Below are 21941 nucleotides of genomic sequence, written 5' to 3' on the forward strand. Positions count from 1 at the left end.
ATTCTTTATCAAAATATACAAATCTGGATTTTCCATAAGGACTGTAAATCATGAACCATAACATAAGTGAATGTTTGTTGTCCATTGAGAACAAACAGTATATTAGTTACATGTAGCTGTGTAACAAATGCCCCCAAACTCAGCGGCTTGACAATAAATGTTTATTATTCTCGTAGTTTCCATGGATCTATCATGGTTACTTTAGGTCTTCTGCTATAGTTTCTAATATAATAATATATATATTATATTATATCTATAATTAAATACAGAGTTTCTAATATAACCCAAGGTTGATAAATTTCTAAGCTACATATATGGTTATTGGCAAGATTCTTCATAGCTTGTTGGATGAGGGCCTTGCTTTCTTCATGACTCGTGGCAGCTTCTGCTGAGTGGACCTTTCCAAAGTGAAGCTCATGACATGTCTCCCCTCAGGAGATCAGGCAAACTGAGAAAACCTGGAGAAAGAAAGAACAAAACATAGCTCTGGCTTTTGTAACCGAGTCTTAGAAGTGAGGTTGCACCATCTCCCTCATACTGACTAGAACTAGGCTACTAGATCCTGTCTGTAGTCAAGGGCACAGGATTGCTGAAGGAACGAGGAGCCGGTGGCAGAATTCACGGGAGCTCCTTGTCACCCTGTTGTCACGGGGTCCTCAGAAGGTGTGGCACTATCCTAGAATGCCTTTTCCAGGGATGGCTGTGGCAGGAATTGTTTCTGTGCCTTCATAAACCCTTTCAAGAATAATACCGAGATCCTAATTTTATTTTTGCCCTATAAGCAAGCAGCAGTGGCCTCTCCTGCAGTATAATTATGTCGATATACTTCCTTGTCTTCAAATTGCTTATCAAAGGATCCTTCTCTGGTTCCATCAGTGGGACTAGAGCCTCACATCTCCACCCTGCACTTAATGTGCCCCAGCATTAGCTTTGAGGACTCAGGAGCTTTCAGCTTAGAAGGCTATTAATGCAGTGTAAAGCCTTGTGGGTAAAAGCACTCTATGGATTGTCTTTTTAGCATATTTCACTCTGAAGGCACATTGGCTGTGAGGTAAAGAACAGCAAATGGCCATGTTGTCCATTCATTCCCAACCTCCCAGGAAGTAGTTGGAAGTGCATGGGCATTTGTGGTTGGCTCAGTGGAGACAGAGTTGGAGAGGCTACTAACAGCATCTACTCTTTGGAGGCTCTCGGATACCAGATGTACCACCCAGTTCAGTAACCAGCTGTTCCACATCCCACCCACAATGCCAATGGTCCCTTCCTCTTCTGCTCATCAAATTACTCTCTTCTTGTTTCTCAATCAATCCTTCATCAACTTATTGCCTGTGAAACTAGTCATATTTCTTTATTTCTGCAAGGAATCCTATCAACAGGCTCTGATACGTGTCCCATCTTAAGGAGAGTTTTCATTAGAAGGTCATCTAAGCCCACATATCCTGTTTTTTTCACTGGAAGGGATCACATACAGGTGAGTGACAGGGCAGCATCATGACTTCAAGGTGAGTATTTAGTTCCTGTATTAGTAAGCACACACACACACACACACACACACACACACACACACACACGTGCACACATGCATAGTCCTTGTCTTAAGCAAGGATGAGCATGTCTGCTTTCAGTGAGGACACTTCTGCTTACAAAGATAAGAAGAGACATGGCCCAGTGCCATAAAGTATGTGTTCTAGACACTGGTGGACACAGTCTCTGTCTTTAAGTGACAATTGGAGTATTGAATTCAGGAAGGAAGTTATACTTTTCAAAAGTGAAATCATACAAGTACTTGAAGGACAAAAAGGTACCTGTGTGCACATTCACTTGTTGGAGTGTTACCAGTGGCCTTTGTCTAGAGGGCATTTCCAGATCTTGGTATCTTGTTCAAAGAACTGAAGAAGTACACACAAATTTCAAAGTGGCGAGAGATTTTATTCAGAAAAAAAAATGCAAGTACAGAATAGATGCATCTCAAGCAAACAAGAGGCCGTGAGTGAGATTTACTCAAGTGCACTGGGTTGCTGTCTGAGGCTGCCTTGCATGGGCCCACCAGGGAGAGGGGTTGGCTACTGAGGTGTGAGATATGGGCGATTTCATTGACAGGCTTCCATAAGCCTTTGATTACTGTGCATCTTTCCCATGATGCATCTGATTTTACTATTACGTACACCCATAGGCATAATATATAGTAAAGAAGAAAATTTCCCCTAAAAGTTCATTCAAAGGACGCAGTTTGCCTTTCTCTACATGCACCTAAAACCAGTTTAGGCCGGTTTGGCCTATTCTCCTTACAGGATATGTTTAGGATGAGTTTGCAGAAAAACTGTTGTTTGGATCAGGGTCTCTGCGCAGCTGGTGCAGGTTGGGGGTCTCGGGTTGCTGAATGCATTGTTAGGAGGGGGTATGTGTACAGCTCAAGTCAAGTGGGGTTCTGTATTACTGAGTTATCTCTGTGCTGGCCGTGGGTGGTGGAGGGTAATTAAAGGGAACACATTGGAGGGGAGAGCCAAGTCCTGGAGGACTCAATGCAGCTGACAAGGTGTTTGGGTGGTGCTTGTTATACAAGTCTAACGGCCTGAGTTTGGATCCCCAGCACCCGCACAGAAGACAAGTGTGTAGTATAGGTCTATAGCCCTAGAGCTGGGTGAGCGGAGGCAGGAGGATTTCCCCAGAGATCTCTGGCTAGCCGGTCTAGTCAGTTGGTAAGCTCTGGCCCCTGGGCTCAAAAAATAATGTAGAGACCTATAAAAGAAGACACTTTATGTTGACCTCTGGCCTCTAAATGTACACAAACACATGTGCACCTGTACATAGACTTCACACACACAAACACATACATATACTGTACACATGTAGACACAAAAACTTTAAGTATTAAAAGTTATTTTTAAAATCCCAAAGAGTGGCAATATGACAAATGGCTGAAGAGCACACGATCTGAGCAGAATTGAGGAGAAAATCAGGCTACACTAAAATCCAGTACTATTCAGGTATTTCACTACCAGTAGAAACACACTCAGATCTGATTTATTGTCAGACTCAAGACTGGTTTTAGGATTAAGCTGAAGCTTTTAAAGGGAAAAAGAATAGCCCTTGACTGTGATACAATGACAGGTTTTAAGAGCATACAGTTTAACCTAAATGTATTTTCCAGGCTCCTCAGAAACCATGACAGATGGCTCAGGGCTGTACAGTGAACAAAAGGAGTGTGTAGACCTGACAAACATCTTAGAGATAATAATGAAAGATTGAGTCCTTCCCGGTAGGTCTTCCATGGAGAACAAAAGACTAAAATTAGTGGAATTCAGTGTTGCTCTTTAAGTGAAAACTAAGCATGCTTTAAAACACCACATTTTTCTTTAAAAATGAACTTGCAACTAAAAAAAATTAGGTAATGTGGGTTCTGATTCCTTTGGAATTTTTTTCTCAGAAATTGCTTTACTTCTAATGCTGTGTTTTTATTTTATATTCATCTTAGGTCTGCAATTTATTCCTGGCTATTGTATTATAATTTAAAATCTGTAAAGATGCTGTTACAGGACCATTACCTATTAACTCATTGATTTTCTGCTGAACTTCATTCACAAGAGGCTACACCTTAGCATGTAAATTTTGATCAGGCTGCTGGGCACATTTTGTTTTGGCATCAGCATTGAAGCTGCAGATAAAGAACCCAGTTGGTGCCATCTGGGAGCTTGCTTTGTGATGTCACAGCTGACAATAGAAATTAGATTGAGAAAACCAATTAATTTCTCACAGTACATTTCAGATATTGAAAAAGAAAAGCCTTTTGAAGGGTGCTAACAATAGCTCCTAGGGAGAAGAGCATCTTTCCTGGTGTGTATTAATGATCCACCCACATCATCCATGCCACCAGCCTGACGGTGGATGTGCATGCAGTGCAGGGGAACAGCTCGCGAAAATGTCACTTGTGATTAGAACTTTCACGCCACACATGAAAAGCCACCTTATTCAACTGCTCAGGCTGCTTTGCAGTTGGAGTGAATAATAAAGAGTCAGCACGCCCTGGGTTCTGATGATGTGCTGAATGCTTTAGATACATACAGGAGCTGTAGGAGAGGGAGACACCATTACTGTCCCCAGGAAGACACAGCTGACTGAAGACAGATTTGGCTTCAAACATAGTGAAGTGGATTCCAAAAATCGATAATCTTGGCTCTGCTATATATGGAGGAAGGCAAACTGCTTAATCCCCTCCCTCCTTTGGTAGCCTTTTTGTTTTAAAGTTAACACCGTTGCATGGCTTTTCCTGTGTGTCCGTACAACGATGCTATAGCTTGGATCAGGGATGTCTCCCAAAAGCTGATGTATTAAAGGCTTGACCGCATCCTGTGGCAATAGCAGGAGGTAGTAGAACCCTTAGGAGGTGAGGCATAGTGGGTCTTCATTGAGGGAGTGCCTAATGGGGACCGTGGGGGCCTAAGCCTCTCCCATTTCTCTTTTTCATCTTGAAAAAGAGGAGTGAGCAGCTTCGCTCTGCCACACATGCCCATCACGATGTGATACCCTCCTAAAGCAGAGGGGCCAACCCATCTTGCACTGAAATCTCTAGAATGCTGAGCCCAAAGAAACCTTTTTGCTTTATCAGTTGATCGTCTCAATTGTTGCAATAACGGAAAGCTGAGACACACAAATGGTCCACAATAGGGAGTCTGGAAACTATGACCCGTGTGCCCAAACCAGCAGCGACTTTAAAAAGAATAGCAGTGTGAGGGCCAGCAAGATGACTCCATGCATAAAGGCCCTTGGCCACCAAGCCTGATGACCTGACTCCAATCCCTGGAAGTCACACGTTGGAAGGAGAAAACCAATTCCCAGAAGTTGTCCTCTGACCTCCACACAGGTGCCAAGGCGCATGTGCACACACACACACATAAATAAACCTAAAAAGTTAAAAGAATGTCGGCTTTTTTGAGATATGGTTGACATGCCCTAAAACTGACCCCTTGAGAGTATGCAATTCATTGCTCTTTAGTAATTTTTAAAAGTTACATAATTACCTCTTGTAACATGAATCTTAAATGGTCTCATTTTGCATAAAGGTTCCTGTGGTGGTAATCTAATTGTATTGAAATATTATTTTGATTTGTACTGAAATATTAATTTGATTGTATGTTAATAAATAAAGTTGTCTGGGGGTCAGAGCTATTAAAGCCATAGCAAGAGTGTGGCGGTGGTGGCACACGCCTTTAATCCCATAAGATCTCTGTGTGTTCAGGGATACAGCCAGCATTGGAGACATATGCCTTTAAGACCTAGGGGGCTGTACATTCAGACAGTGACGAGGCAGTCATGTGTTTGGGTTTACAACCAATGAGACGGCAGAACAACATACTTTAAAAATACGAACCGACAGGAAGTAGTTCTCTTTTCGCGAAGCTGGGACAGCAGGAGGAAGGGTGAGATTTTAGCTCTGAGCTCTGACCTCTCGGCTTTCTCTTTTACATTGTTTCTGTGTTTCTTATTTAATAAGACGGTTGGTTACATCTACAGGTTCCTCTCTACCCCAAACCATGCTGTGTTCCCTAAGCACCCCTGGGCTACCCCTCAGGGATGTTTACGGTAGTGGCACAGGCTAGCCTAAATAGGATAAATCTTGGTAGCGGGGAGAACCCATGGAGGCTCTGTAAGTGGGTTCGAGACCTTGGAGTTAAGAACTCTAGCATCTTGGAGGTCAACGTTGTTCAAAGGGAGGGGCGTTGGGGCTGAGAACCTCCTCTTTGGCCCATAGTCTTCTTGTCATAAGGGAGGGTTGTAACTAAAGGTCCAAGGTAGCTGTCTTCTGCAGTGGGGCCTAGGTCTGTAATTACTGCTTTCCAATACATCCTTCTGACATATACAGCTTCAGTATTAATTCTTCAGAAAAGGAGACATGCATGCCAAAATGTTTGCAGCCTTTTTTTTCCCCAAAGGCCAAAAAAAAAAAAAAAAAAAAATAGAGAAAATTTTAATGTTAATCTAGTATATTCCTACTATGAAAAACATACAACTGTTAAGTATAATAAATGTGGCTTAGTAGTATTAAGGATGGCTTTAGAAAGCAAGTTTCAGTAAAATAGTTGTGGTTACAAACTTGAAAATCTATTTTTAAAAAATCTACCAATGGGGGAGGGGGGATAATTTTCTTCAGCGGCATAACCACTGTTAGGTTGCTCACGTTCTGGTAAATATCTCCTTCATGCCCACACACACCATAATTAAACCCCGTGGACCACAAAACAGGTAAGTGGGAAGAACATGAAGGAAGGAAGAGGCTTAGTAGGAAGAAGACACGGGTCGATGAGTGTGGGAGGGGCCGAGAGAGTAAAGGGTGACAATGAGCAAAACATGTTACGTATATGCCTGAATTGTTGACTAAAAATTAAAAAAAAAAGTTTAAAAGAATAATAAATTAAAATCCATATGTATTTATAGATATTTGTCAGATGATCCTAGACAGATGTGGTGGAATTCATAGTATTTAAGGAGGAAGATGTAAGGGGTGGTGAAGTTGTAGTTAATTGGGAAATAAGATGTAATGCTAAGTGAGAATAGGAAATGTAGCATATGAATTTGTTTTCTATCACAAAATAAGTAAAAAAAAAATTGAATATGCTTATGGACAAGGACTAGAATATACCAGAGTAACTAAAATATTGGTTTAATCAAGTAACAGAACTGTGGGCAACATTTGCTATGGAATTTTGATATTGATTATTTTTCCAATAAAGTTTTTGAAAAGAAAATAGATTGGAATGCATGACTGGAAATTGAGAGGTGAATCGGGCATTCCTCCTGCTGGGAAACTGGTCCATGCTCTGTAGTCAAAGACAAATGAAGAACACTTGGAAACACTCCAGTAAAAGCCACAGGGATACTAAGCATTGAAGAGCATATCCTCTTATGATAAATAAGATGAACTGAACTTAAAAAGCTTAAGATCTTCTTCAAATTTAAAAGACAGATTGAGCAGTAGCTTCTCATGCCCTGCTATTTTTGGCACTTTGTAATGCTTAGACTAGATCTTTTAGTCACCAGAATAATTATCAACAATCTACAGCCCTAATGCCACAGAGTAGACACGTGGAGATGCCTAAGGCATCTGCAGCCTTCCACCACAGAATTTCCAAAAGAGATGTGCCCTTCCTCCTCAACAAACAAATAGAATTTACTCTGAAATTATAGGAGGGGGGAAGTGGTCTGAAGAATATGTAGTAAATATAGATGGACTATAAAGTCCCCCCTAAATGGAGGCTTTAGAATGACGTGGGCACATCACTCTGGGATTGGGTTAGCCACTGTACCCCATGGCTTGGAGCCCTTTTGGGTGCTGTGGTTATCTTCATCACTCTGCCGTTCTACAAAGTGCATTTCCTGTGTTTCACGAATAACCTGTTGTCTCTACCATATTTGTTATCACCAAATTGACCCTGTGTCCCCAAGCTGAAACTGGGTCACCTGTACTTCACAGTTTCCTTCATTAACTGTATCCAGTCAGCTTTTATGACCAGTTTCTGCTGTCCATCTTAGATGCCCTTGATCGCATTCCCTAATTTCCTGATGGACCACTCTTCCCATCCTTGGCATTGGTTTTCTGTATCACTTAGCACATCCTTTTGCCTGTGAGCTTGCTTGTTTCCATCCTTTTACAAAGTTGCTGCCCCAAACTATGTTTTTCAAGCTCTTCAATCTGAGAAGGCGTCCACCATCCCCCATCTTCATCTTCCATCACTTGTATCACTCACCCACCTAACCTATGACATCGTGGAAGGACTGAAGACTTCCTGGTGCGGGTATTCCCACCTCTCTAAGTGTCAGTCCTGTGTGCAGGATACTGCCCCAGCCACTTCATGATGGCGGAGCTGTTTTTCAGATGGAGCTCAAAAGTCACCTCTTCTTGAACTTTTACTCAAAAGTAAGTGTGTCTTCACTTAGTGTGCAGAGTGCCGTGCATCTCACACTACTGGTTTTGATTGTATCTTTTGTGGTTCCATGACTCTCTGAGTGACAGAATGTCATATTTGAAGTTCTCCCTTTGCAGACCCCCGAACACACGGAAGGGCAGTTTCAATTGGTCTAATTCTGAATGTCTCCAGGGACAGAAGACTAAGGAGTGCTGTAAACCAGAACAGAAAGGCTGAGGAAAGAGACAGGGACACAGTGGAGGCAGCTAAGCAGTCAACAGAGTGGGAATGTGGCCACAGGCCAGGATAGTTCTGAGAGGATTAGCACGGGAAAGGCCCGTGGGAAATCCAAGTCTCTAAATACCGTGAACTTAACTGAGATCCTTCTAATGGTCTTTGAAAAACACAAATACTTGGATATAATTTGAATTACCATTTGGAAATTATACTGTTTGCCACATGGGACGGAGTTGCACAAAGCCTTAAGTTTATCTTAGAATGCAAGTGTTTCTTGATTCCTTTTCCACTCTGCACATTTTACCAGTATGACGATAGTTTGAATATGGATGGCAGACTCAAAGGTCTGCAGAGTAAGAGCTTTCTCCCCAGGGTAGCACTGTTGAGAGGTTCTGTGACCATGGTTTATGGGAGGACCTTGGGTCATTAAGTGTAGGACCTCATTGATTGTGGGACTCTAGCAGTTATCTTTCTGTCTCCTGGTCATAATTTTATCCGTTTACTTAGCCACTTCCTTCTGCCATAATGTGCCACCCTCACCAGAAACCTAAGGCAATGGCATTAATTAATCTTGGACTGTAACTCCGGAAGCATGAACCAAAGTAACCTTTTTAGAAGTTAATTCCCTAGAGGGTATTTCATTACAGTGATACAGAGCTGATTAGTACAGACATTCAGTACAGTGCATGATGACTTAACAAGTTAGCGGGTGAGTGGCATATGTATAAGCATGTTGTATCTGGTCCCTTCCAGAAACATGACCCGGGTTCTAAAATCAACATCCACATTTCTAGATGATGATACTTTGCGGAATGCCAAAGCACCGGTGGTCCTTGAGGCCATGCTGGCAGATGAGAAGACTTTCCCCAGTTGTAGGGAACTCACACAGGAACCACAGAGACAAGTTTCACCAAGAGACTACAGGAGGTGAAAGAGAGACTCTCAGGCATTGAAGACACATAGAAGAAATGGGCATTTCTCAGTCAAAGAAAATGGTAAATCTAAAGAACTCCAGGCACAACACATCCCCGAAATGTAGTACACTGTGCTGAGAATAATAGGAATTTAAAAGGTGAAGAAAACTCTGTTTTCTGTCTCAAAGACACAGAAAATATTTTCAACAAAATCATAGGAGAAAATTTTCCTAGCATAAAAGTACAACTTATGATAGTTTCACAACTATCAAAGTGCAAGAAGCAGGCAGAACACCAAATAGACTGGAACAGAAAAGAAAGTCCCCTTGGCACAAAGTAATCAAAACACTAAATAAACATATGGAACAAAGAAATAATATTAAATGCTGCCAGGGAAAAAGAGAAAGTAACATAGAAAGGCAGACCTATTATACCTGATTTCTCAGTGGAGACTCTAAAAGCTAGAAGGTCCTGGACAGATATGCTGCAGACTCTAAGAGATCATGGATGCCAGCCCAGACTACTATATCCAGCAAAACTTTCAGTCACTGTAGATAGAGAAAATAAGATATTCCATCATAAAACAAAATTTAAACAATATCTATCTACAAATCCAGCAGAAGATACTAGAAGGAAAACTCCAACAGGAAGAAAACACAGGGAATAAATAGTCCCAGCAAAGTCAATAGACCAGCAAAGTCAAAACAAGGGAAGAGTGCATGCACACACGCATGCACGCACACACCCACGCATGCACATGCACACACACACACACACACACACACACACACGAGATCTTTCCATCTTCTGACATCCTCAATTTCTTTCTTTAAAGACTTACAGTTTTTATCATACACGTCTTTCACTTGCTTGCTTAGAGTTACCCCAAGATATTTTATATTATCCATGGCTCTTGTGAAGGGTGTTATGTCCTTGATTTCTTTCTATATACATTTGTCATTTGTATATAGGAGGATGACTGATTTTTGAAGTTTTTTTTTAATCTAGCTGAAAGTGTTTATCAGCTGTAGGAGTTCACCTGTGGAATTTTTAAAGGTCACTTTTGTATATACACACTTAAAGAAATATTCAACATCCTTAGCCATCAGGGAAATGCAAATCAAAACTACTTTGAGATTCCATTTTACATCTGTCAGAATGGCTAAGATAAAAAAACACAGTGACAACTCATGCTGGAGAGGATGTGGAACAAGGGGAACACTTCTCCATTGCTGGTGGGAGTGCAAACTTGTACAGCCACTAGGGAAACCAGTATGGTGGTCTGTCAGAGAGATGGTAATCAATCTACCTCACGGTCTAGTCATACCACTCTTGGGCATATACCCAAAGGATGCTTCATCCTATCACAAGGACATTTGATCAACCCCATTCATTGCTGCTCTATTCATAATACCCAGAAATTGGGAGCAACCTACATGTCCCTCAACAGAAGAAGGTGAAGCTTTAAAATCACCCACCACCACCACCACCCCCACACACACACTACTGTAAGTCTTTGGATGTTGTAAGCCGTGAAGTAACTAGAAAACTTTGTCATAGAATGAGGGATGAACCAAGGTCTGCAGAACTGGCCGCTGGCATGATGGGTTTTATCCTCCATTCTTTATCACACATGACAGCATCCTTCCTATTCAACAAACATGAAAAAGAGGAAGGTGGACTAGTCCAAATGGGAGCCCCAGTGTGGAGAGAAGCAACCAGATGTGGTGTGGAAAGCAAGACTTATGCGTGATAAAATGATGTCCATTTACTTGGGAAGGAAAAGTAAAACCTACCCTGGCTTATAACCTGAGAGGAAGTCAGGGCTTGGAAATACAAGAATGAATGTGGAAAGGAACTCAATGGTATTTTGAAATTGGCTCTTAGCTATACAAAATTAAAGTTCCATATTTTTCAAAGGAATCTTACCAAAGGTAAGCATTCTTTTTGTTTTTGTTCTGAGACAGAGTTCCACTGTGTACCCCAAGCTCACTGAGAACTCACTGTGTAGTGCAGGATGGTTTTGAACTTATGATCCACCCGATTCACCTTCCTGAGTGCTAGGATGACTGATGTGTAGCACCATATCTGGCTGTCACCTTTCTTCATATTTCAGCTTCTTTTATTGGTAATAGCACTCAAGGGACTGGAGAGACAGCCCAGTGGTTAAGAGCACTGGCTGCTCTTGCAGAGGACCTAGGCCCGTTTCCCAACACCCACACAGAAGCTCACAACCACCTGTAACTCCAGTTCAGGGAATCCAACTGCCTCTTCTGCTTCCCTTTGTCAACAGGCATGTGTGTGGTGCACAGCCGTGCATGTAGGCACTCATAAATACACATAAAAATACATCCTTAAAAAAGAAATGGACTTCAGAATGTCATATTAGATCATTTAAACAATTAAATTTCTCTTAAGTGAATAATAACAGTCACATTTCAGGGGATCTTATTTGGACCTCCACTGTGCTTTGCTACAGGGATATAGACTTATTTTCCGTTCACTGTAGGTGCTCAGCAAACAGTGTGAACTTTGACCGGTGTTAACCGGTCTCTGTTAAAGACCCAATTCTCCTCCCAGTTTTTTCCTGTTCATGTTGTTCCTTGTCATTCTCTGCAGGAGTTGTTCGCAAAGTGTGGTTCTTTGCTTTTGTATAGCTCAGAGTCCGCTTCAAAATATGAGGAAGTCAAATTCAAAATATGCTTTTCCTGCCTCTCAGCCTGTTCCTGCCAACCTCCACACTTTATGTACACCAGCTCTCTGTGGTGTTGAACCACAGACCTCCGAGATCCCAGAGACCCTTAGTATGAGCTCACAAAGCTGGCAAGTATTTTTATAGTAATTCTAAGACTGGCACCTCTCTCACGGAAGGGGCCAAGGCCGGTTTTATAGTGCATAAACGGCCAGGGCTTTAACACAAGTCAGGGCATCTGTGGGAACTGGGCTGGCTGCCGCTATAATCTACACTGTTAGACTTGCAGCTGAAAAAAAAATGTCGTGAAAATCACCGATTTTATGGAACATCAGTCCCTGAAGACATGAAAACGCAGGGAGAGCTCTGAGGCTACAGCCTGGGTGCAGTGTGCCTGGGCTTGATTCTGGGAGCTGCAGACTGACTAGCTGCGTTTTCACAGAACACCGTTTCCACAGGGAAACGCAACTGAGGAGATGAATGGTGCCTCTGCAGACAGGGGTGTCTGCCGGGCGTTTTCTTGGAAAGGCATGAAGACTCTCGCTAGCTGGAAGACACTAACACTGTTTCTATCTTTTTAAAACTACCTCTGTCCTGCTTATTGTTAGCTTTTTATCAACTGGACCCAAGCTAGAGCTTTATGAGAAGAGAGAACCACAATTGAGAAAATGCCTCCAGAAGAGTGATCGTAGGCAACAATGGGGGTCATTTTTTTTTTTTTTTAAATTAGTGATTGCATACTCTGGTTTCTCTTCAGATCGTATAAATCTTTCACCTTTTACTAAAATTAGTGATTGCTATGCAGGGCCCAGCCCATTGTGGGTGGGGCCACCCCAAGGCAGGTAGCCCTAAGGTCCATAAGAAAGCAGGGTGAGCAAGTCATGGGTTGAAAGCCAGGAAGCAGCTCCCCTCTCCTTCCTGGTCTCTGCTTCAGTTCCTGCCTCCCAGTGTTTGCCTTGAGTCCCTGCCCTGACTTTTATAAGGATCTGTGATGGGGACATGTAGACTGAAGTGGACCCTTTCCTCCCCAGGTTGCTTTTTGGTCAGTCTTTATCACAGCAATAGAAACCTAACGAAGGCAGTGTGTGTATGTGCTCATGTGTGCATGACACTCGTGTGCGGAGGTCAGAGGACAGTCTCGGGTGCCTGCCCTCCCCTGGGAACACCGGGCTAGTTGGCCCCCAAGCTTCCAGGGCAGCGTGTGTCTACCTCCGATCTCGCCGTAGGTGTGCTGAGATCACAAGTGTGCACCCCTGTGTTGGGCTTTACGCAGGTCCTGGGCCTCGGCAATCTTGTTCTCACGCTTGCTTGGCAAATGCTTTATCCATCAAACCATGGCTCCAGCCTGACAATATGTTTAAATGAATGGAGAATTATTATTTTAAAATCTCTCAAATAACATAATAAATATCAACAGGCGTAACTCATGAACAAATACTCTTCAGGGTCCATGATGGTTTTTTTTTTTTTTAACATAAATGTCAACCTATCCTGAGACCAAAAAGGTTGAGAATGAGTGATTTATATAAATGTTCCCTACAGTGTGTTCTTCCAGTGGTTGGCCCTTGAGATACTCTAATTCGGCCTTATTTTGTGGAATCATCAGGTGATTTATTTACTGTATTAACATCTAATTGCGGTTATTGAAGTGTGCTAACATATGAAGTGCTCACCAGCCAATGCGCCTGTCTGGTTATAGAACATGTGTGTCATCACAGGAAGTCTGATACTGTCAGGGGGCGCTGCACGCATCTCCCCATTCCGGTTCCTGCACCGTGTTCCTTTAGAAGCCAAAGATTCTTCCAGAGTCTTCAAGGAAGAAGTACCGTTTTACTTTGTTCAGGCATTTCGAGAGCTTTATTTGAACATAGTACTTCATTTTTCACCGAAAACCAGATCTTATTCTAGGAAATGTACTTTGGAAAACGTCATTCTACCTTTCCCAGTGTTGTTATCTTGGCTGTTCAGAGTGAGGCAGTGTTACAGCCACATTTAGTAACATCTCTCTTGGCTCTCACTGGATACAAATGACATTAGGTTCTGGAAGCCCGTCTTCTTGATCCGAACTCTCCTATGTTGCCAGCTCCCGGCTGCAATTTCCTTGTAGTGCTATGTGTTCTAATTCAAATTGCTTTTCTAGTTATTTCTGCCTTTTCTGTCTATATGTTTACCATAAGGTTAGATATTTGAATTTCCTACATAGCATCTTGAGAGACTGTCTTTGATGGGGAAACTCTGGACTTTGAATAAATTCGTCAGACCGTAAGATGTAATAAGTGTTACTTTCAAAGGCTATTTTCAATTTCAGGGTAGTTTTAGATCCAGGAACAAATCACCAGAGTTGCTGGGAGTTCCTTACAAACCACATCCATTTCTCCTGCTAGAGATCAATGCTGTGATCAGTCTGCAAGCCCTACTTTTATGACTTCTAGAATAAAATAACTATGTTCCTTTATTACTTTCTCAATTAAGATAACAATATTGATCATGCTTTGTGAGATCAGATATACTTCTACAGACCACCAGAAGAATCATTATTCCAGGCTTTTCTCAGTAATAAGCTAAGGCTTCACATCCTTAGTCATAAGTCAATACACATCTACACACACCTCTCCCAGAGGGTGAGCCGCTGGGCTGGCGTATCTCTCCCAGAGGGTAGGCTGCTGGGCTGGCACGAGATTGATTGAAACATTGATTGAAGCTACTCATGAAAGTGAGTTTCATGGTCCTTGCTCCCAGTCAGGGCCACTGTGACCATTAATATTTATTGCCAACGTAACAGAATCTACAATTACCAAGCAGCCAAACCTCTGGCATGTCTGTGAGTTAACTGAGGTAAGCAGACCCACCCTAAATCTTAGTGGCGCCATCCCACGGGGTTCTGAATGGAATAAAGAGGAGAAAGTGTTGGGAACCAGCACTCATCCCTCACTTCGTGACTGTATCCAGGCTCCGGCATCGGGACTCTGTGCCCACAAACTGTGAGCCCAAAGCAGCCATTCCTTCCTTGACTCTCTTTTGTTGGGTGTCTGGACACAGCAGGGAGAGAAGTGACACACGCAGATGGGGGCTCTGAGTCATAAAAGCACAGAGTGGAGCTTCAGAGTGAACAGGCAGTGAGGAAAGGTGGGTCGAACAGACAGAAGGCTGGAAAAACCAGATGGAAAGGAAAGGAGAGCGTGGGTGAGTTAGAAGGTCACTGTTAGGGACGCTGAGCTGTTACAGGTGGATTATGTATTCTTTATGAGAAACTACTTTATTAAAATCACATGTATATCAATTTATATGCTGCCTTTTCTCTCATAAGAGAAATTTATGAGTATTTATGAATGCATACATAATAATCCTGAAAGAATACAGCAAAGTTTTCCCAGTGGTTACTTCTGGGGTAGGAACAGGGGCTAGGAGTAGAAAAAGGTGATGTGAAGGAGGGGGTTCCTTCACTCTACACTTCTACAGAGCTTCAAGTATTACACCCCACATTAATTGTTATTTTAAAAGCAGAAAAGGACAGAAGCAAAACAAAATTGAGAAATACTGGAAAGCAAATTTGAAAAATATTTATAATCTTGTTACCACCCCACCAGAAGAGTGGCGTTCTTCTTTCCCACCCCTCTCTCTCTTCCTTTAAAGGTTTATTTTTATTTTTGTATATACGAGTGTTTTGCCTGCATGTATGTCTGTACACCATCTGCACAGGCCAGAAAAAAGTGTCACCTCCCCTGAGACTGGAGTTAGAGATGGTTGTGAGCCCCCATCTGGGCTTTAGGAATCGAACCTGGGTCCCCTGGAAGGGCAGCCACTGCTCTTAACCACTGAGCCATCTCTCCAGCTCTCGCTGTCTGTCACAAACAGGTTTAGATATGTAAATGAGGTAGGCAGTAATGGTGCTCACTTGCTGGCCTCCCACATCCTCTGACCCTGTGTTTAGAGACATCTCAGAGGCCCATGTGTTCTTCTCTCTGCTTCTACAATCATGGAAGCTTGCCTTGAGATGAGTCTGTGTCATCCGTGTAGGTCCTGGAGTAGCCATGAGACAGGCACTAACTTGCTGGCTGGAGATAAACAGGCAATGTGAAAATGAAACTCTGTGGTTGCAAGCAGCAGATGATTTCAGGCAGAGCATAATTCAGAGTGTCTTGACTGACAGAGCAGAAAAATAGAGATTTGTGAGCCTGTGTATATAAATGTAACTGTATGTGTATGTACATGTATGTGGACAGAGAAATGTATACACATACACAAAATTCACATTACTATGTATGTGAGTTCATTTGGTATCATCATTTTGAGGCTTGCTATTTTAATTTTAAGTTTTCTATCTTGCAAGGCATAGGGGTGCGTACCTTTAATCCCAGCACTTGGGAGGCAGAGGCAGGTGGTTCTCTGTGAGTTCGAGGCCAGCCTGGTCTCAAAAAAAAAAAAAAAAAAAAGTTGCCTGTCTTGAGGTAGGGAGATATCTTAGCCAGGAAATTCTTGCTAGTCAAGCGTGAGGAACTGAGTTTGATGTAAACAAGCTGGGTATAGTGGCATGTGCTTGTCATCTCAGTGCTGAGGAGAGAGAGACAGACAGGTCCTATACTCAGTGGCCAGGCAGCTTTGCCTACTTGGAAAATGCCAAGCCAATGAGAGAACCTGTCCCAGAAAATAAGGTGGTAAGATGCCTCAGCAGGTAAAGGTGCTCATTACACAAGCCTGATGGTACGGGTTCAATCCCTGGTTCTACACAAAGGTGGAGAGAGATAACACATTTACTCATCGTGTGCATGCACACACACACACACACACACACACGCACGCACGCACGCACGCACGCACGCACGCACTCACAAAGTCAAGGTAGGTGGCTCCTGGGGAATAATATCTGAGGTTAACCTCTGGCCTCCATTTGGGACAGAGTCTTTCTACTGAACTCATGATCTCTGATCAGTCTTACCAGGGCTTGGAATACAGTCATGTGCTCATTAATTTGAAATTAATATTTTAATGATTTTGTATCATTCTGTTTCATAGTCTTACCATTATATACTTATCTGCTATGGACAGACATTTAGGTTGTTTCCATACTTGACTTATGAATTATCAGTAAAGTATTCATCCATCTCTCTCTGCCCTAGGATAAATTTCATCTTTAGGATAAATATCAAGACAGGGGATGGCTAAATTGCTATGGTTCTGCATTTCCATGTTCTCTAGAATCAACAAGTTAGAACAGTTCTGCTGACAACCCCGGGCACAGAGGCATTAAACTTCCTGTCAGTTTCAGTAGATGGGATAAAAATCTCATTTCTTCCATTGCCCTTTGCTTCAGCAAATACAGGTTTGAGACGTATTTTTCTACTACTTATGAATTTTCATTAAAAACCCAAGAATAACACACAACAATATTGACAAACTGCAACTTTCTGCTCCTACTCAAAGATTCTGCTTTAGGCTGAATCTAATCCTGAGCTCCTTGGTCCCTTCCTTCCTGGTTGATTAGATGTGGTTTTTGTCAGGGTCCTATTCCTCGCCTTCTCTGCAGAGCTCCCCCTCAGGTGCATGCTCCCTAGCTCCCACTTCTGCACACTATGGTAGATATTGATCCTGTCCCTGCTGCTCCATACACACACGCTGGGCCACACTGACTGTGATCATCGGGCAGAGCTGCTTGCCATCTCCACAGCCAGAATGCTTAGCACCCCAGGACCTCATTGACTTGAATATTGCATGGCTGCATGAATGAAAGCATTAATGTGGATTCATACATATGCTAATGAAGGAGTCAACAAATAATAGCAAGGAGATCGGAGAATGTTTTGTATTTCCCATCTCTGAGATCTGAAAGGGAGCACCTTCCTGCCTCCAGGTAATTAAACTTTGCATCTAAATAAGTAATTTATCTGCAAAGTATGAGGTGCCTATACAATAGGTATTGATAACTTGGAGTAAGTGGCTGTGGTTTGGGAATGGTCTGTCCTGTAAGGGAGTCTCTGCTGAAAGGTAATTTCCATCCTGAGGTGTTAAGAGGGTGGGGATATAATTCACTGTGGATTTTAGAGAGAGGGCCATTGCAAAGTGATACAATTAGATAATGCTATCAAGGTGAAGGCTTCCTGATTGAATATCAGTGGCCTTAAAAATGGAGGGGAGGGGGAGAACCAGTTCAAAGCCAACCAAGGTACAAAGTGAGTTCAAGACCAGTGTCTTGATTGCTTTTCTACTGCTGTGAGAAAATACCATGACCAAAGCAACTTGTAAAAGAAAGCATTTAATTTGAAGCTCATGGTTCCAGAGGGTTAGAACCCATGACCATCATGGTGGGAAGCATGGCATGGCAGCAGGCAGGCAGGCATGGTACTGGATCAGTAGCTGAGAGCTCACATCTGAAGATATAACTGTGAGGCAGAGTGACTGAAATGTCATGGACTTTTGAACCTCAAAGCCCATTCCCAGTGACACACCTCCCCCAGCGAAGCCACGCCTCCTAGTCCTTCCCAAACAGTTCCTCCAACTGGGAACCAAGTATTCAAATAGATGAGCCCATGGGGCTATTCTCATTCAAACCAGCATAACAAGCTTAAGGTATGGAGTAAGACCCCCGTGTTATGATTTGAATCTAAAATGTCTCACCTCGGGCTCACATTTTTGAACGTTTGGGTCCGAGCTCGTGGTACTATTTTGAAGGTTGCATAACCCTTAGGACCCGGGCATGGCTAGGTCACTACGTAAAAGTATTAGCATTCAGGCATTTCCACTGGCCCGCCCTCAGGGACGGAGTGACAGCAGGACACATCATCATCAACCACCAAGATGCAGCACTGTGGTTACGGCCACCACTCTCCCTATGTGCATGCACCATACACCCTTATACAAACAAGCGCCTTCACTCTCTGCTCTCTTTTCCTTCTGCTCTGGCCCAGAGGCCACCTTCGCACCTCGGTCCCCAATAAACCTCTCATGTGGGGCCTGTTGCATGGGTGACTTTGTGGAGCCCCTCCACACCGACCCACCGGGATACCTCCCACTGTTAACTCAATGAGCCTTGGAAGGGTTCTGCCTTCGCTCTTCTTCATTCCCACCGCAGTGTTAACATGACTCTGCCTCATGTTTCCATCACCATCCTTACCTTCCCCTCCATGAGGGGCTGAGGATCCCTCCTAAGGGTGAGATAAAGTCTTTCTCCCTGCTGATTTCTGTCACGTGGTCAGTCACAGTAATACGAAAATGAAACCCTAGGGATAGAGAGAGAGACACAGCTTGGCTAGAATGTCCAAAGTCCTGGCCCAATCCCCAGGCTCTTTAAAGGGAGAGAAATCAGCGGATCCGCACACACATCCCTTGTCTCTTGCCCGGTGACATTCAGCACTGGCTTGGGACCCTGCCAGTAAGAAGGGCATGACCAGTGCAGCTCTGTGACCTTGGATCTCCAAAATCATGAGCTGAAGTAAACGTCTTTTAAAACAATCAAGTAGCTTCCAATAAGCATTTAGTTATAGTAACAAAAATACATATAGCTATACCTTCTATGAATATCCAGAATAGCATTCTTTTGCCTTCCTTATAATTAGGTGACAATCATGAAGAGTAAAGTGAAAACAGGAGAGAAAAGTTAAGGTGAGTCATCATTACCACGCCCCTTTGAAACATGTTCCCCAGCGTCTTGGTCCCAGTCTGGAAAGCCTGTGGGGTGCACGGAACTCCTGTTCACGGGTGCAAACATTTTGGAAGTGATTTTCGGGATGTGTATTACATTTACCAATATAGCACCTGGCAGGGCAATTCAGTTTCTAAGGATTTATCTCTCACAATGCGTACGTAATGCATCGATATGAATGTAAATAGATGTTAGTTGCAGTATGACCTCTAATAATCAAAACTTGGAAATAACCCAAATGTCCATCAGTGGGGAATTACATGAATAAATAATGTTAGATTCATATAATGGGATTATGATATAGATAAGATTTTTTTTAAAAAAACATATAACCCTTTGTTTACTGACGTGCAAAGGCATATAATTTAAATTATTTAGTGATGAAAGCCAAGTTGCAGGACAGTTTATATACTATTAATCTATATTCTAGGAAGAAGAGGGATAGGCATAATGGAAAGGCAAGAATATATTGCAGATTTAACAGTGGCTAAGTCTGGATCGTTGGGGATTGGAGTAAAAATGGAAGTATTTTCAAGCAAAAGCAGTAGTCAGTGGCTGCTCTATGGAGTCATAGGCTGAGGGTTTGGCTGTTCTTTCAGTTTAGAAACTCATCCTAAGGGTAAACACATCCTTTGAAGGAATCCAAATGATGTAAGAAACAAGGTGAACAAAGTACCAGGAGTTTCCAAATTTAAGTCACTTGCTGTCCATTCCAGTCGTAAATACCTGGCACCGTAGGGTAGATTACAGACATCTGTGTTGGATTCTTTTGCAACAGAGAAGGAACTGTGCGACGACAGCCATTGTTCTGAAAGTCTACAGGCTGCTGTGGATCCTCAGACTGCACAGCTGACTTAGGGTTGGCCAGACCTATTGGAATCCGTCCGTAGCTTCCCTGGAGCAACCCCTTGGTAAAGGTTATTTGGGCAGGCGATCCCTTTAGCTGGTTAGTTTTATATTTATTTATTTATTTATTTTTGCTCCTGGAAGCCACTGCATGTTTTCCCTGGCAATGCAAACTCTGACTCACGCAAAGCTGTGCGCAGGGGTGAATCCCTTTCCTGCCCACGTTTTACGCTTTGCCTAGAATGCTCTGGAGGTAACTCATATGGAACTCCTTTCAACGTTACTAAGAATCAATGGCCACTTATGACTCAGCTCCACGCCCCACTTTACACAACTTCAAGGTCTCTATTGTTTGTTTTATCTTCAAATAGTTAAGTCAGTCTATACCAGTATTTGACTGCATTAGCCTGTGGAACAGAGGCCAGGTTCACTGGGTTATTGCTGTGTGTTTTGTTGCCATAGTTCTGTGCAGAATCATTAAGTGGCTTTCTTTTGTTTTTTTTCAAGACTTCATTTTATTACTTTAATGATATATGGTGTGTGTGTGTGTGTGTGTGTGTGTGTGTGTGTGTGTGTGTGTGTGTAGTATATGCATGTGAGTGCAGGTACCCAGGGAGTCCAGAAGCGTTGGATCACCCTGGAGTAGTTAGGGGCAGTTGTGAACTACCTGACTTGCATGCTAAGAACTCACTCCGGTCCTCTTAACTGTTGACTCATCTCTTCAGCCCAAGCAGCTTCATTCTGTAGCCAGGTCATGGGCTAAGCCTTTGAAATACGCTGCATAATCCCACAGGCCTTTCTCCTGGAGGGCTGACACCCTTGCATGTGTGGTTATAAAGACAGGACCTCTGACACCCAGGGAAGGCTTTTATTGACGTGCCTGGGTGCTTTGTTGAAATAACTGGAGAAAGGGGGAAGGGCCTTAAGCCCCTAGAGTTACAGGCCATTTTCATATATTTATGAAGAAGCATTGATTTAGGCAGAGTGTCAAAGAGTAGCACAGAACTGTGTGTGTGTGTGTGTGTGTGTGTGTGTGTGTGTGTGTGTGTGTGTGTGTGATTCTCCTCACCCCCATATGGAGTCCTGCAGTGTCTGTAGTAATGCTGGGAAACAATATTCTTAGCACATTCTTAAGGAAGTATTTCACTGTGGATTTCTTCAACAGAGGTCGCAGTAAAATTTTCTTCCAGTCACTGCTTGTTAGCAGTGAATACTGACAAATGAGAACAGCATAAACAAAGGGAAATATTATGGCTGTCCCAAGAAGGCAAGACCATGGTTTCTGCAGAGCTCTGCTGTATTCCTTCACGTCACAGGTGACAGGTACTCAGTACATGACAGGTCCATGAACGGGTGCATGACTCCATGTAATGACAGATATGAGAGGTAGCGTTGTTGATCTGGGCAGAGCACATGTTCAGGAATTTCTATAAACAACTAGGATCCTTTAGAGCAAAAAGGGTCCTCTTATTTGAGACCATTTAATTTGGGTCTATTATAACGTATGCACGGGTATAACATATGACTACATTTGTCTTGGCAAGTAGGACAGCTGGGTTAGGAGGCTTTGTGGTCCACAGCTGGTCAAATAATTTATTGACGAGGTGGTCCTAGGCCTGTTAGTTTATTTGTCATTTATTTTGTATGAATGACACTGCATCTGTGGGCTCTTCATTAGATTTCTCTACAGCACTAGGGTCTATAACTCAAACTGA

At 42.8% G+C, this 21941-nt stretch overlaps 1 long non-coding RNA gene across 1 annotated transcript in view; it reads right to left on the reverse strand.

Moving 5' to 3' along the window:
- Nucleotides 1-320: 320 nt before the first annotated feature.
- LOC121822107 (uncharacterized) overlaps nt 321-21941 on the reverse strand; it is a 69870-nt gene continuing 48249 nt past the window's right edge. The window contains exons 2-3 of the long non-coding RNA XR_006063132.2: nt 18853-18958; nt 321-458 (exon numbers count right to left, since the gene is read on the reverse strand). This is a non-coding gene — a long non-coding RNA (uncharacterized LOC121822107). The remainder of the gene's footprint in view (nt 459-18852; nt 18959-21941) is intronic.

The sequence above is a fragment of the Peromyscus maniculatus genome, chromosome 13, assembly GCF_049852395.1.
Source record: "Peromyscus maniculatus bairdii isolate BWxNUB_F1_BW_parent chromosome 13, HU_Pman_BW_mat_3.1, whole genome shotgun sequence".
Lineage (NCBI taxonomy): Eukaryota > Metazoa > Chordata > Mammalia > Rodentia > Cricetidae > Peromyscus > Peromyscus maniculatus.